We start from the raw sequence: 14,497 nt of genomic DNA on the forward strand, positions 1-14,497 counted from the left end.
TTTGAGCACGAGGAATAAAGATTCACCAATCGAAAGTAAATATTTACAAAAACCAATTCAAATAGACTTTCAAATATTTATCTGATAATTCTTATGTAAAATAGTTTATTATTGTAAACTAAATTCATTATGTCTAGAAGAAGCTAACCTGTCATTAAGTACTTACTGAGAATAGTATCTCACAAAAGGAAATGAAAACTCTATCTGGGATAGATTTCTTTAAAACAACACTTTAATAATTTTAAGAGAAACAGATGTCTACAAACAAAAACGTTCAATCGTGATCCATGACGTTCTATGTATGTGTGTTTTTCTCATAGGAAAACCATATCGGGCTATGCACTGAGTTTACCTAGGGAAATCGAATTTCTGATTTTAGCGTTGTAAATCCCTAGACTTTACCGCTGGGACGACGTTTTGCGTCATAACATTAATGGATCTTTGTTGATATCGATGTCTTTAATTCGAACATTCTGGCAACACCAACTTGTTTGTGTGTTTTCTAATTGCAAAGCCACATTGGGCTATCTGCTAAGCTCACCGGGGGGATCGAACCCCTGATTTTAGCGTTGTAAATCCGTAGACGTACCACTGTACTAGCGGAGGGCCCACCATCTTGATAAACAAGGGCTGCGATTTCTGATTTTCAAGATATTTCGTTGGCGCTAATCAAGTGTTAACATGTATTATTGCTATTTTCGAAAGAAGGTATGTAATTATAAAATGTAACATGTTTAAATCCAAGGGCCTACAAACAAAATATGATGAAAAGGAGAAATAAATATACATTAAATTGTAAGTATTATACAAAAAGCGACAGGAAACGAAGGAATGAAAACATATCTTACTTGTAAATCAAATTACAAAGCTTTCAGAAGAAACGTGATAATAAAATAAATAATTGTTTTGAAATTTCGCACAAACCAACTCGAGGGCTATCTGTGCTAGCCGTCCCTAATTTAGCAGTGTAAGACTAGAGGGAAGGCAGCTAGTCATCACCACCCACCGCCAACTCTTGGGCTACTCTTTTACCAACGAATAGTGGGATTGACCGTAACATTATAACGCCCCCATGGCTGGGAGGGCGAGCATGTTTTGGCGCGACTCGGGCGCGAACCCGCGACCCTCAGATTACCAAGCGCACGCCTTAACGCGCTAGGCCATGCCAGGCCTGTAAAATAAATAAAGATGGCGATCTTACCTTGTGAATTAAACTATAGGTTTCTTTGTTTTGTTCGTCTTTTGAATTTCGCGTAAAGCTACACGAGGGCTATCTGCGCTAGCAGTCCCCAATTTAGTAGTGTAAGACTAGAGGGAAGGCAGCTAGTCATCACCACCCACCGCCAACTCTTGGGCTACTCTTTTACCAATGAATAGTGGGATTTACCGTTACATTATAACGCTCTCATGGCCGAAAGGGCGAGCATTTTTGGTGCGACGAGGATTCGAACCCGCGACCTTCAGCTTACGAGTCGTAAGCCTTAACCCATCTGACCATGCCGGTACTAAACAATAGATCTACACAAGATGTGGCAGTGAAAAACAAAAATGTCACGCCTTACCTTATGGCAAGGAATGACAGTGGATAAAAAAAAGAACCCTTACTTATGAACTATTGAATATCCACAAGAGACGGTAAATAGCTATTACATTGAGCTGATGATAAATGTCGTGTATAAATGGTTTTATGTAATTAAAATACGAAATTTATTCTCTTATCGCACACAGCACTCAAAACCAAATAAAATGAGTATCAGTTATTAAATTATATAGCAAACCCCTTATTGTGTAGAAAGAAAATGAATATTATTTCATAATGTATAAGTTTTAAAATTTGAAGGTTTATCATAAAACGTTAAAATAATTGAAAATTAATGTATAACAAAATCTATCTTAACGTCCAATATCACATAGCGTCATAAAATATCTCTTTAGAGCCTCTAATGTATGAGGTCCAGCATAGCCAGGTGGTTAAGGCGCTCGACTCGTAATCCGAGGGTCGCGTGTTCGAATCCCCGTCACACCAAACATGCTCGGCCTTTCAGCTGCGTGGGCGTTGTAATGGTTTGGTCAATCCCACTATTCGTTGATAAAATAGGAGTCCGAGAGTTGGTGGTGGGTGGTGATGACTAGACTTCCCTCTAATCTTACACTGCTAAATTAGGGATGGCTAGCGCAGATAGCTCTCGTGTAGCTTTGGCGAAATTAAAAAATAAACAAACAAACCTGCAGTTTGTGTATTGTTGAACAGCTATGGCACCTGTTTTTCTATGTTAGAAAAGAACAAAAGGTTGATTTGTTTTTTTTCCTCTAAAGTCTAAAATCTACTCATCTGTAGAGCTGACAGTGACGTCAAGATAAAAAGAATCAAATTCGAACTCCAAAAACTGATATAAGTATTTATTGTTAATCAGAAGATCTGCGTGATTAGAACAAGAAAAATTACTTTTAGTAAAGAGAAACTTCAGCATCCAAGGTTTGATTAGGGGTTGTTTGGTGAGTCACGATGGATGATCCAGCTCAGACGTTAAGATCCTCATCTGTCTTCCTCTTCAGCTAAGACCACAATAACTCTATTAATCTTCTAACCTAACACTTACAAGGTCTACCACTAATTTCAAAGATCTAAGAGGTGTGTTTGTGATACGATATAACGATACTTTTCGTCATTATTTTAAACTATAAATCAAGAATCCAAGAATGACAATGACAGAGAACTATGTGATTTGAAACTGTTTGGTTTCGTACTTGGCGTTTCGAATGTCGACATTCGCACCGTTAGCCATTTACCACAAGCTTAATTGAACTCATTTGGTGACATGACAAGATTTGTTGAAGCTTGAAACGAACAGAAGGTTTGGTTGTTAACTTCCAAAATGAAATATATACATATGGAAGATTAACCTTCACTGCAGCTACAACATTAAAATAAATAATAACTGTTTATTTAAGAACGAACATCTACGGTTGAAATTCGCAAATTACATCACTATTTAATAAGAAACAAAAAACAACAAGAAACTTATGTCCTTCGGTGGGTGAAAGAATGTTTTAAATTTCCAACGCTAAAATCCGGCGTTCAATTCCACGAAGTGGCAAAGTGTAGATAGTCTATTGTGTAGCTAACACGAAAAAAAAAGAGAAAAATGTAGTTTATTTGGAACTTGTATTTCCTTTCTTTGTTTTTGTCATTTGCTTCACCATTTTATTCGACTATTATTGAATTGATATACTTCTATTTGTAAATACAACGAGATGATAATAAATTCACAAAACTTTAGGCCTTATTTTCTGTTTTAAGTTAAACTTACGTACGTACTTACTAAGAAAATAGTCAACTTAGTTGCGTTATAATTATTATATGTATGTGTGTGTTTTTCTTATAGCAAAGCCACAGCAGGCTATCTGCTGAGCCCACCGAGGGGAATCGAAGCCCTGATTTTAGCGTTGTAAATCCATAGAATTACCGCTGTACTAGCTGGTGGCAATTATTATACGTGATTTATAGTTTTACTCTAGAAAAATGGCACATTAAGAGCAATAGATATTTTCTGTTGCAGTCACCAGGTGGTATTTAATATGGTAAATTTTCACAGTGTTAATTTTGTTTCTAGTACTTTTATAACACGAAACATTCGAAATAAGGTATATAATAACTCCAATCTAAACGATTCAACTATCTTCATTTAAATTTCAAATAAAGAATAGAGAAAACTATCAAATGAAAATCACACACAGGTCCAACATGGCCAAGTGGTTGGGGCGCTTGAATCCGCATTCTACTGCACGTGCTCATCCTTTCAGCCGTGGAGGTGTTATAATATTACGAGCAATTCCACTATTCATTTGTAAACTAGTAGCCCGAGAGTTGGCGATATGTTGTGATGACTACCTGTCTTTCCTTTAGTCTTACACTGCAAGCGCACGTAACCCTCGTGCAACTTTGCACAGAATTCAGTGCATGCACAAGCAAGCAATCATTTTTTTTAATTTACAAAACCGAAACGTAAAATATCAAAAATATTTGATAGACTTCCAAAGATAGTGAAATTTGATCAGTATTCTTCACAAATAGATCGTTTAGGCGAAGTTTTGCTCTTGAAAAACAGTAGTCAGTTGTTCAAAAGTGCCTGCATTTCTGGGTCTTCTCAGATATACTCGTTTATATTGGGCGATCATTCGTGCTAATTCTTTCAACATGGTTGAAAACGTTTTTATTTTCTAAACATAAACCGTAAACTAAAAAAAAAATTCTACGGCACCGAAAAATGAGTGGTTTTGTTTGTTAATTTGGCGCAAAATTTGGACTATCTGCGTAAGCTGTCCCGAATTTAACAGTAAAAGATTAAAGGGAAGACAGCTACTCATCACCATCTGGTGCCAACTCTTGGGCTACTCTTTTACTAAAGAATAGTGAGACTGACTGTAACATTGTACTACCTCACGACCATGTTTGGTGGAACGGGGATTCAAACCCGCGATTCTCAAATTGTGAGTCGAACACCCTAACCACCTGGCCATTCAAAAATGTTACTTCTAGTTATTGCGCAGAACTAAAGTTATGCTTCAACATAATACCTAAAGAAGGTACATAGTACCTCACAATTCACTGTATTGACCTACCTTACTGTAGAGCGATATTTTTACTGTGAAACAATGGTGTCATTTTAAAAGCGTAAATTATCAAGTAGAAAGCATTACTAGCTTTCAATTTAACTAACTCTATCTGCCAAAATCAGAACCAGAAATGTTTACCTATTGTGAAAAATAGCCAATTAAACATAATGTCTGAAATTATTTTCTGCTAATAATGAATTAAATGCATTATTTCGTCTTTTGGATACTTTTGCTGTTAATGGTACTTTTAACCATAAGCTAGATTCTTCCAACAAGAGGGCTTAGTGTTAGTCCTAAATCCATATAATAAACTAAGGAGGCTCAGCTGTTCTATTACTCTAATATCTCTAGCACGGTTGGTGTACAGTATTTGTATTTATATAATTATTCCTATAACACCTTTAAAAAGTTATGCTCCGCTACCGTGTAGCTCTCATTAATTGATAGCTCATCATATAAAAGTAATTAAATATAACTTTTTAAAAGTTACATCAATATTATTCTTAAGTAAATGATAGCTAAGAATGTGCATTTCACCATCACCTGCGAGGTAAAACTGGTATACGTAACAGAAAAAAATAAACGTGAAGTAGATGAAAACATTAATTTTGTTTGTTAGTGTAAACCCACCCACACAATAGGTTGCCTGCACCGTAGGGAACCAAACCCTTGATTTTAGTGTTCTAAGTCAGTAAAGTTATCGCGAATCCAATTCGAAATCAATTCGTCAGAAGTAAAGTTTTAACAAATGTGATTTGTAAGCTAATTTCTTATGATTTTTTATTTTATTAATGCAGTGTTGGTAAACGTTTGTTTTGTTACGCAAAAAGCTACATAAATGGCTATCTATGCTCTGCCCATCACAGGAATTGAAACCCGATTTCTAGCAATATAAGTCCACAGACCTGTCGCTGTGCTACTTTGGGGGGGGGGTTAGTAAATAACGAAACTATAGAAGATAAGTGTAAATATTTGAAATATAGTTTTTTTCAAAATAAACTTTACTTAGATATAAACAGATATGATAAACACAAACTTTCGTGCATTTTAGAACCAAAATGTATTAGAAACTAGCTTTTCATCAAAAACAAAAGTAAGCAATTCTTTAAGTATTCACGTGGTGGACTATATAAACCTCGTTGTTATTAATAGAAAGAGTTAAAATATTGAAGTTATTAGAGCTGAAAATGCCCTTGTGGTTTACGCGTTGGACTTTAGATCGAAGAGCCCGAGGTTCAAAACGTACTGCTGCTGAAATGATCCGCATTTTCAGAAACATGAACAAGTTATAAAAGTTATAGTCAGTTTTATTATTTGCCTTGCCATATATCTAATTTACATAGATATCTTATAAATTAATTTACAGTGTTTTCTAGAGTAACGTCTTGTATATTTGGATATAACTTGGCTACCGGATTTCATCCAAAAGCCATTTTAAACTCTGAAACAACACATGGTTTTGATTATGCTTAACCTCATTAATTTAATTTTTTTTCAACTTTGACGTAGGAGGGATAAAGAGCCACAGACACTAAACGAAACTAGAGACAGATAAATAATTCCGCGTGAGCACCTGCTTGCCACTTTCCGCGTTCTTTTAGAGACTCGAATGCTGGAGAGTGAAACTGGTTCCTAACAGTCTCTACTTTGTTACGCAAAAAAATCATCCTAATTGTCGTAGGCAATTCTGTTTGCAAGTGCCTTCCCTGTCTCATGTCTATAAAATTATCTCAAGTAAAATATTTTTGTCAACGAATGTTTTAAAGTTAATCATTTTTGTATCATTTTTTCGATTAATACCAGAATAGTTTCCATGCAAGATTCTATTAGTTTCATACATCATGGTAATTAAGGAAACATCAAATTTTTATTAATTTTCGGTAGTATTCTGTGATGTCAGCTCATCATGAACTGTTTTAGTGAATCAGGTACGTTGCAAGGAAACAATCATATAACTTTATTATTATATTTTCCAGGTTCCTTTACGATCCGATGTCTTAAATAATTTGATGAGAACCAGTTTTATAAAAGATTAGGATAAGTGTTCCTTTCTACTTATAAGTGTTCCAGGTTTACCAGGAATAATAAAAAAAATGATTGTACAGCTGGATAAAATTTATATCACCACGAGATAAATCAAATAAATGTATGTGTTCGTCTCTTTGCAATAGTTTCGTAAATAGTTGTTTTGTAGTTAACTTTCAAAGGAGATTTGCCATTGTACATTAGAAAGGACCTTTCGACCCGAAACGACGTATTGCCAATACAGCTTTTAACTTATTGATATTCAAAATAACGTTCTTATATGTGTGTGTTTCATAACGGATGTCCCCATTCGTTAACAAAATAGAGATCCATATATTACCATTTCAAAATGGTGATTTCACCACATAAAATTAAAACGAATTATTCAGAATCTAGCACATAATAAAAGAAAGCCCATTATTAAACGTAACAAGAGATTTTATTATTGTTTTAATGTACTCAGAGCATGAAATTTAGTCCAAGTAATTGAAACAAATCTCCGAACGAAGGAAGGAAAACTACAGCTGTTATGTTATTTGAAGAACTTGATGTATCGTTGTTTTAAACATATTTTTAGTTGTTATTCATACAGATATATTCCCAACTTTCTAAAATGTTATTCACATTTCAAGCTACTAAATTAATGTCTCTGGTGAATAGTGTGAATATTAACCCAACGGTGACAGACTGAAAGATAGAAAAATTAAAATAGATAAAGCACCCGGGACACAGTTTTTCTCAAGGCTTCAAAGACGATCAAATATACAAGTCTTTCTCCCTTTCATTTTTAGTAGGTCAGTATACATAGAACAAATGCCAAAAGACTGGACAGAATGATACCTCTGTTTTTAAAATACAATGATATAAGTTGCCTTGGAAATCATAGGGCTGTTAGTCTGACTTTTGTGGTGGGAAACAAATGTAGATTACGGTAAAATACGTATTACAAATACTTTTTATAGATTCAGTTAGTGAATTATGATATGACAAAAATAGCCAACGCAGAGCAACAAAAAGTAAAATGATGACCTTCTGATTCATTTTGTTTTGTTTTTTAGAATGTTACTTATTATCTAGGTGATGGAAATGACTTTTACGTGTATAGGTTTTCAAGAAGCTGTTGATCATATATGTAATATTAACTCCGAAAATCACATTTCAGATTGTTGTGGATATACTAGTCAATTTGTACCGCTAGGTGAGTGGAGAGAGAATATTAGAAGTTATGATAAGTAAAGCTCAGTCAATCTGAATTTTGTTTTTCTCTTACTTGTTTTCATGATATTGACCTAAGCATAATTAATAAAATTTACTAATGACATTAAGTTGTTCGTTATTTCTATTTGTATTGAAAATGTTAAGGTGTTATAGAATAGCTTGGATCGATTGGAAAAATTGCACATATAGTTGGCAAACGGCCTTTAACTATAGTAAATGCAAGGTAATGTATTTGGACTATCGTAACCTCGGTCACGTATGTAAAACAAACGAAAACTAACTCGTTAGCGTTATACAAAAGACAAATCATGGCCCAGCATCAGATAATGAGTGACATAAACCATCGAGGCATTTCCCTGTTTCTATTAGTAAATATAATAGAATTTGATGATGTATTTTAGACATGTTGACTGCAAATCAAAAGACATAATTATATCTTTATGCAAGTCGTTAATTAGGTCTCACTTTGAAGACTGTATATGGTTCTGGTATCCCAATGAAAAGATAATTACTTATTCTAAAGAGTTAAAAGGAAACCTAGTGGGAATGATTATATTATAAAGATAGGTTAAAACGTTTAACTTATTTTCTCTTAACAAAAGCAAGGTAAGGAATATTATGTACTACAGTTAAAGAACCTATAACTGAGTTAAATTGTAATTTAAATTCAGAAGTTCGTGAATTAATTTAGGGGTGATATCGCTTCAATCCACTTAACGAGGAACTAGCTAGCTCTTCGCTGATCACATGTAAGTTTTTCACAGCTGAAGTTATATAATGTCTTTGTGAAAATACTAATCTCCGAATTAATCTGCTGAAGTTAAACGTTTGTAATATTTGAAATCTATAAACGTTCCAAGTCAAATATCTGAAGTTCCCGATTAATAGCGTTAACCACAGTTATAGTTTCGTAGGTTTATATTATACCAACCGGCAAATCAATCATATCTACTGTCTCTAGACGCAATGCATTGGATACCTTTTATAAACGTGAGGCAAATTTTAAGACATTTTAGCTTGCACAATAATGCTGACGATACGCCAGCTTTCGCACAATATATATTGTTGATTCTTACACTCGAAAATCTTCTACAAAGTTGGAAAATAGGTGGGAATTTCGCAATACATATTTAACAGTACAAGGAACACGCATTTCTAAATATATATTTAACTGAAACAAATATCGGTATTAAAATAAATATGTAATGACACAGCGGTATGTCTGCGGACTTACGCTGCTAAAAACCAAGTTTCAACACCCGTGGTGCGCAGAGCACAGATATCCCACTTGGTAGTTTTGTGCTTAACTGCAAATAATCAGCCAACTTTTCTAACCTTTAACTGTGCATAAAAACAAGTCATGAAATTTAACAATGCAAACACCTAACAAATGTCTAAACTTGAGGACTTCTCTGAGCTCGAGCACGGGCCAAATGACCCTCCACCCTCCCAATACATTTACTTGTTCCTGATTAAACTTTTCTATTTCAGTTAACGTGTCTTCAATAACAGTTAAAAACAATTCGAACTTTTGATAATTTGTTGTGCAACTACGTTATTTCGTATTCTACGCACCATTGTTTTCCCTAAAGCTGAATATAGCGTAAGATGTCAGACTGATAAGAAACTTTCAGATATATTGTGTAATTAAAAATATATTATCCCATTGTGATACGGAAGTTTGTAATTAATTGTTAAATTGAAATACTTCAATAAACTTTACAATAACATTCCTGTCCATGTATTTTAATGAATAACAGCATTAATGTAATTGACTAGATTATCATAAACAACTTCATTATGGCAAAATTCATTACATAATGAAATAATTATGTGTTTTATGGCATGATCAAATCTTTCTATTCAAAATACTACATGATATAACTGCATATTTTTATAGCACGATTAAACCTTGTCACTTTATATACAGAATGCAAGTGCGTTAATAATAAACGCTGGTATTTTCTCTTTAAAACGCATAATATTACGTGCGTTTAAAGCGCGTTAAAACCTTGGTTCCATTAGCATGTATAATATGAAAACTACATATACACTATATGTGTGTCTATACTAATAAAGTAAATCTTACGATATCACAGTGTTTTGATACTGGTTGTGGGTACAACATGGACAGTACATTATCTAGCTTTGTGAATAAGAATATAAAGATATTTATGGTCACTAGTTGACACTATGTAGTCAGAACTCAAAGCTGTCCCGCAAGACCACAGACGAAACAAAACAAACCTACAAACACGAAAAACAAACTATTCATATAAAAAAAAAATAACAACTCTTGTTCATGTTATTCCACTAGATGTTCTACTTGTCTCTTTATAAGTTAGTTATTTCTAGTTTCAAATAAAAGGTGTAGGGTGTAATATGTCATTTAAGCCTTCAAGGAAGTGTGGTTGTAAACGGAAGTACAATGTACCACATCTTTGGTACTTCACCATTGATATCTTACACATGGGCAAGTTTCTTCTAAGAAACATCAAATAGTAATATTAACATAAATGACTTATTTCACTGACTAGATTATAAACTGTATTCATAAGGTTACCTTGATCTATAGTGACTTCATATGAACTGGTACTAAATTTAATCATATATTAATAATTGTATATATAGGCACACACACATATGATCAAGATTTGGTAAAGCGCAATAACTCAAAAACTTCTTAAAATAACATTATGATTATGTAGTTTTCATATATACCTACTTATAACAAGTTTCTCATGCCTTAACTTTTAATTAACTGGTAAAACTTAAAAAGGCCCGACATGGCCAAGCGTGTTAAGGCGTTCGATTCGTAATCCGAGGGTCGCGGGTGCGAATCCCGGTCGCACCAAACATGTTCGCCCTTTCAGCCGTGGGGACGTTATAATGTGACGGTCAATCCCACTATTCGTTGGTAAAAGAGTAGCCCAAGAGTTGGTGATGGGTTGTGATGACTAGCTGCCTTCCCTCTCGTCTTACACTTCTAACTTAGGGACGGCTAGTGCAAATAGCTTTCGAGTAGCTTTGCGCGAAATTCAAAACAAACAAACTAAAAACTGGATTTATATTTTCAATTAATTGTGTGTGAGTGCCTTTTTTTATTTCTCAACGTATTTTCTTTCACCGTAAAATACCGATTAAAACAATAAATTTTGATACTTCTTATACAGTATCGAAATGTTTTTCTTAGGAATTGTTTATGTTTTAATAAATTACACACACACTCACCATTTGGATACCGAAACACGCGTGCTTTGAGTTACGGACAACTAAGAATAATTAAAAAAAAAAGACACTTAGTAAATTATTCAAAGTATTAGTTTTCTCATATCTGCCTTTACTTTTTATTGCTTTACTGTTTAATTAAAATAATATGTGTATGTTTTTGGCATTTATTGGGGGTAAGCTTTAAGTAAAACATGTTATTTAGCATGTTAAATGTAAGGTTTTTTATAGCATGAAATACATCCATTAGATACAAACTATAAACATCGCAATCACAGTAATATATGTTTATTAAGAATCAACTGTCCGCATAAAGTTTTCAGAGAAGCGCAATTTTAGGCCCATAAACTCGAAACGCCAAGGTCATCAAACTGTGCATGTTATTACTCAACACACATCAACACAGTATTCATCAAAGCCGTGAATGGTCCTTTGTGCCACCAATGTCTAGTTTTGTATGCGAACCAACACTACTTGTATATAAGTAACGGTATATAGCCAACCATATATATGTTAATAAATCCTATTTTCGAAACATTTCCCTCGTATTAGCCCACCCTAGTGGAGTTTATATTTCACCCGTTCCAGAGTTATATCAAGTTTGTACGTAATCTCTATCTTGTTTTCTCTATGTCAGAGCTACAGGATGATGTAACCGGAGGTACAAGTATAGTCTGCACACACACACACACACTGAGAACCGTAGACAGTTCTTTATTCTTTATATATATATATAGTTATATAAACATACATAAGCGTAAGTATATATATATATATATATGTCGCTGTGTTATAATATAAAGTTCTTGAGAGTTAAAGTGCTGTAAAAAGTAATTTTGAGAAATGTTTTTGAAGTTTATTTTTTGAACTCTTTATTACATAAATACAAAATCATATGTTTTGCTTATTTGTAAATAATCATAAAGCTACACAATAGTCTACTTGTGCTCTTCCCACCACGGGTATCTAAACCCGGTTTCGACCATTGTAAGTCCGCAATCATACTACTGCGCCTCTGGGAAGCCTTTGTGTGTGTTTTCTTATAGTAAAGCCACATCGGGCTATATGCTAAGCCCACGTTGTAAATCCGTAGACTTACCGCTGTAGTAGCAGAATGTCTTTGTCTTATACACATCTATGCGAGTATAACTTAACGTTTTAACAACAGTAAGGATGATAAAAGGTATCATTTGCTATAGCATTACGATTCGAATAATTTAATACACTACAGATTACGAGGCACTTACACAAGGATATGAAGTCTGCTCAGGCATTGTATGGCGTCTCAAACTGGCACCGTCTTAAGTTATAAAGTTATATCAGGCCTTTTGCCGCAAGTCTAGTGGTCTGTTATATATCTAAAACAAAGAAGCCCTTTTAACGGTTGTCTGACTGAAGCACCTTTGTTAAATTCTTTGTCAATCAAAATCAATACTTGAGAAAAAAGGAAACTAAATTAAGTCAAAATACTGACGTCATAACATTTAAAATCTTCAGTTAAAACCAACTTTGCATACCCGGAAGATCAATGTTGACTGTACTGTAAGGGGTCTTTCATAAATTAAGCCACGTTCACTCGTAAATTATTTAAGCCGTAGAGATTAAATTTCACGACAGGTAATATTATGACTTTTTTTTGTCTCGAGAGTAAGTAATATTTTGTTTCGTTTTTAATTTCGCGCATAGTTACGCGAGAGATATTTGCTCTAGCTGTCTCTAATTTAGCAGCGATAGACTAGAGGAAGACAGCTAATTATCACCACCCACCGCCAACACTTGGGGTACTCATCTACCAACGAATAGTAGGATTGACCGTAATTTTATAACGCCCCCACGGCTGAAAGTAGAGCATGTTTGGTGTGACGCAGATTCGAACCCGCGACCCTCAGATTACGAGTTGAATGCCTTAACCACCTGATCATGTCATATCCAAATAGAGGAGATATATACAAATCTCTTTTGGAATCCATTTGCATTAAGAACCATAGTATGCGGTTACTGTTTATACACCGCACTTAGAAACTGTTCTGCATTATATTTCAATGCTTAAGACTAACTGTTCGAATATTGTAAAATTCACAGAGACCAGAAATGTTCTTCCCAGTTTACATAACTTTTTTTTCCTTTGTAAGGATGATGTGGTTTATGGAAGTACATTCTATGAGGCAGGTGTAATGGGAAAGATGAAATATTTATCAAATTCTAAATGAGGTATCATTGTCGGTGTTCTCGTGACGATTGTCTTAATTACAAGAATGGTCAAGCTGACTGGCAAATCGAAGGACAGTGTGTCCTGAGTCCACACTATATGATTATCAGTTTACAAACCATGTTTCATAAGGTAAACTGTAGAAACACAAAAAAAAGAATTATCAAACGAGAATAGGATACAAATATCAAAACCTGATCTGGCTAACAGACGATTATAACTTAAATCAGGGTCTAAGAAACATCGATTTCCATCAAAACAGTACCTAAAGAAGGTGTGAGATACTAATTCCGATAAGCGTGTCTCCTTCCTAAATTATTCCTTTCTATCAACAATCGACATAAACATCTCCAGTGGTACATAGAACATAGGTATTGGTTTGTTTTCCACTGTAAATATCTAATGTTGTTAGATAAATTGTGCTTTACAATAATGGTAGGATTTTGACAGCTATAAAAGTCACAGGACCTTCTTACTTAGTTTCCACTGCACAAGGTTTTGGAAGTGATTTAATGTTCTGAGATTAACTTACGTTGCATGGGTTACGTCTCCTGGTTCTTCTGAATGGACATATTTCTATTTACTATTATTTGGCCACTATACCTGGCCTGGTGCGTCATGCAATGCTCTACGTTTGCTCAAAAAGATTATTTACATATGTCACAAGCAATAGACATAAAATCGTTCTGATTCATTCAGTGAGAATGATAAATTAGTTCAACATCTATCCTGGCTTGCGTATTCCCCTGATCTCAACGAAAGCGAGATCTTATGAAACGTTTAACAACGAGCTATCAGTAGTACTTAGTCAATTACCATAAACTTTACCAGAATTAGAATCACTATTTGTTGAGGAATGATCAAAGATTGGAGGGGGTATCTTTCAGACACTAGTGGAATCAATTACACTTAGCATCCAGACTGTAAACGAAGCACATGGTATCATGCACCATGTTGATAGGTTGGGTTTTCTAATGTTTTAGCCAACGAATGTAAGTGTTTACAATTAGGAAATATATATATTTTTTAGTTACTAAATGTATTTACAAACATTTGTTTATAGTCACAAATATGTACAACTTTTGTTATTGTTTCTTTGAGTTTGTTCCTCACAGAAGTAGAGTTATACATCTGAAAATTTAAACTTTCACCAAGATAAGTGACTACGGCATTGTGTTACATCGTTTAATTCAACGTCGG

Source organism: Tachypleus tridentatus, chromosome 13, assembly GCF_004210375.1.
Source record: "Tachypleus tridentatus isolate NWPU-2018 chromosome 13, ASM421037v1, whole genome shotgun sequence".
Lineage (NCBI taxonomy): Eukaryota > Metazoa > Arthropoda > Merostomata > Xiphosura > Limulidae > Tachypleus > Tachypleus tridentatus.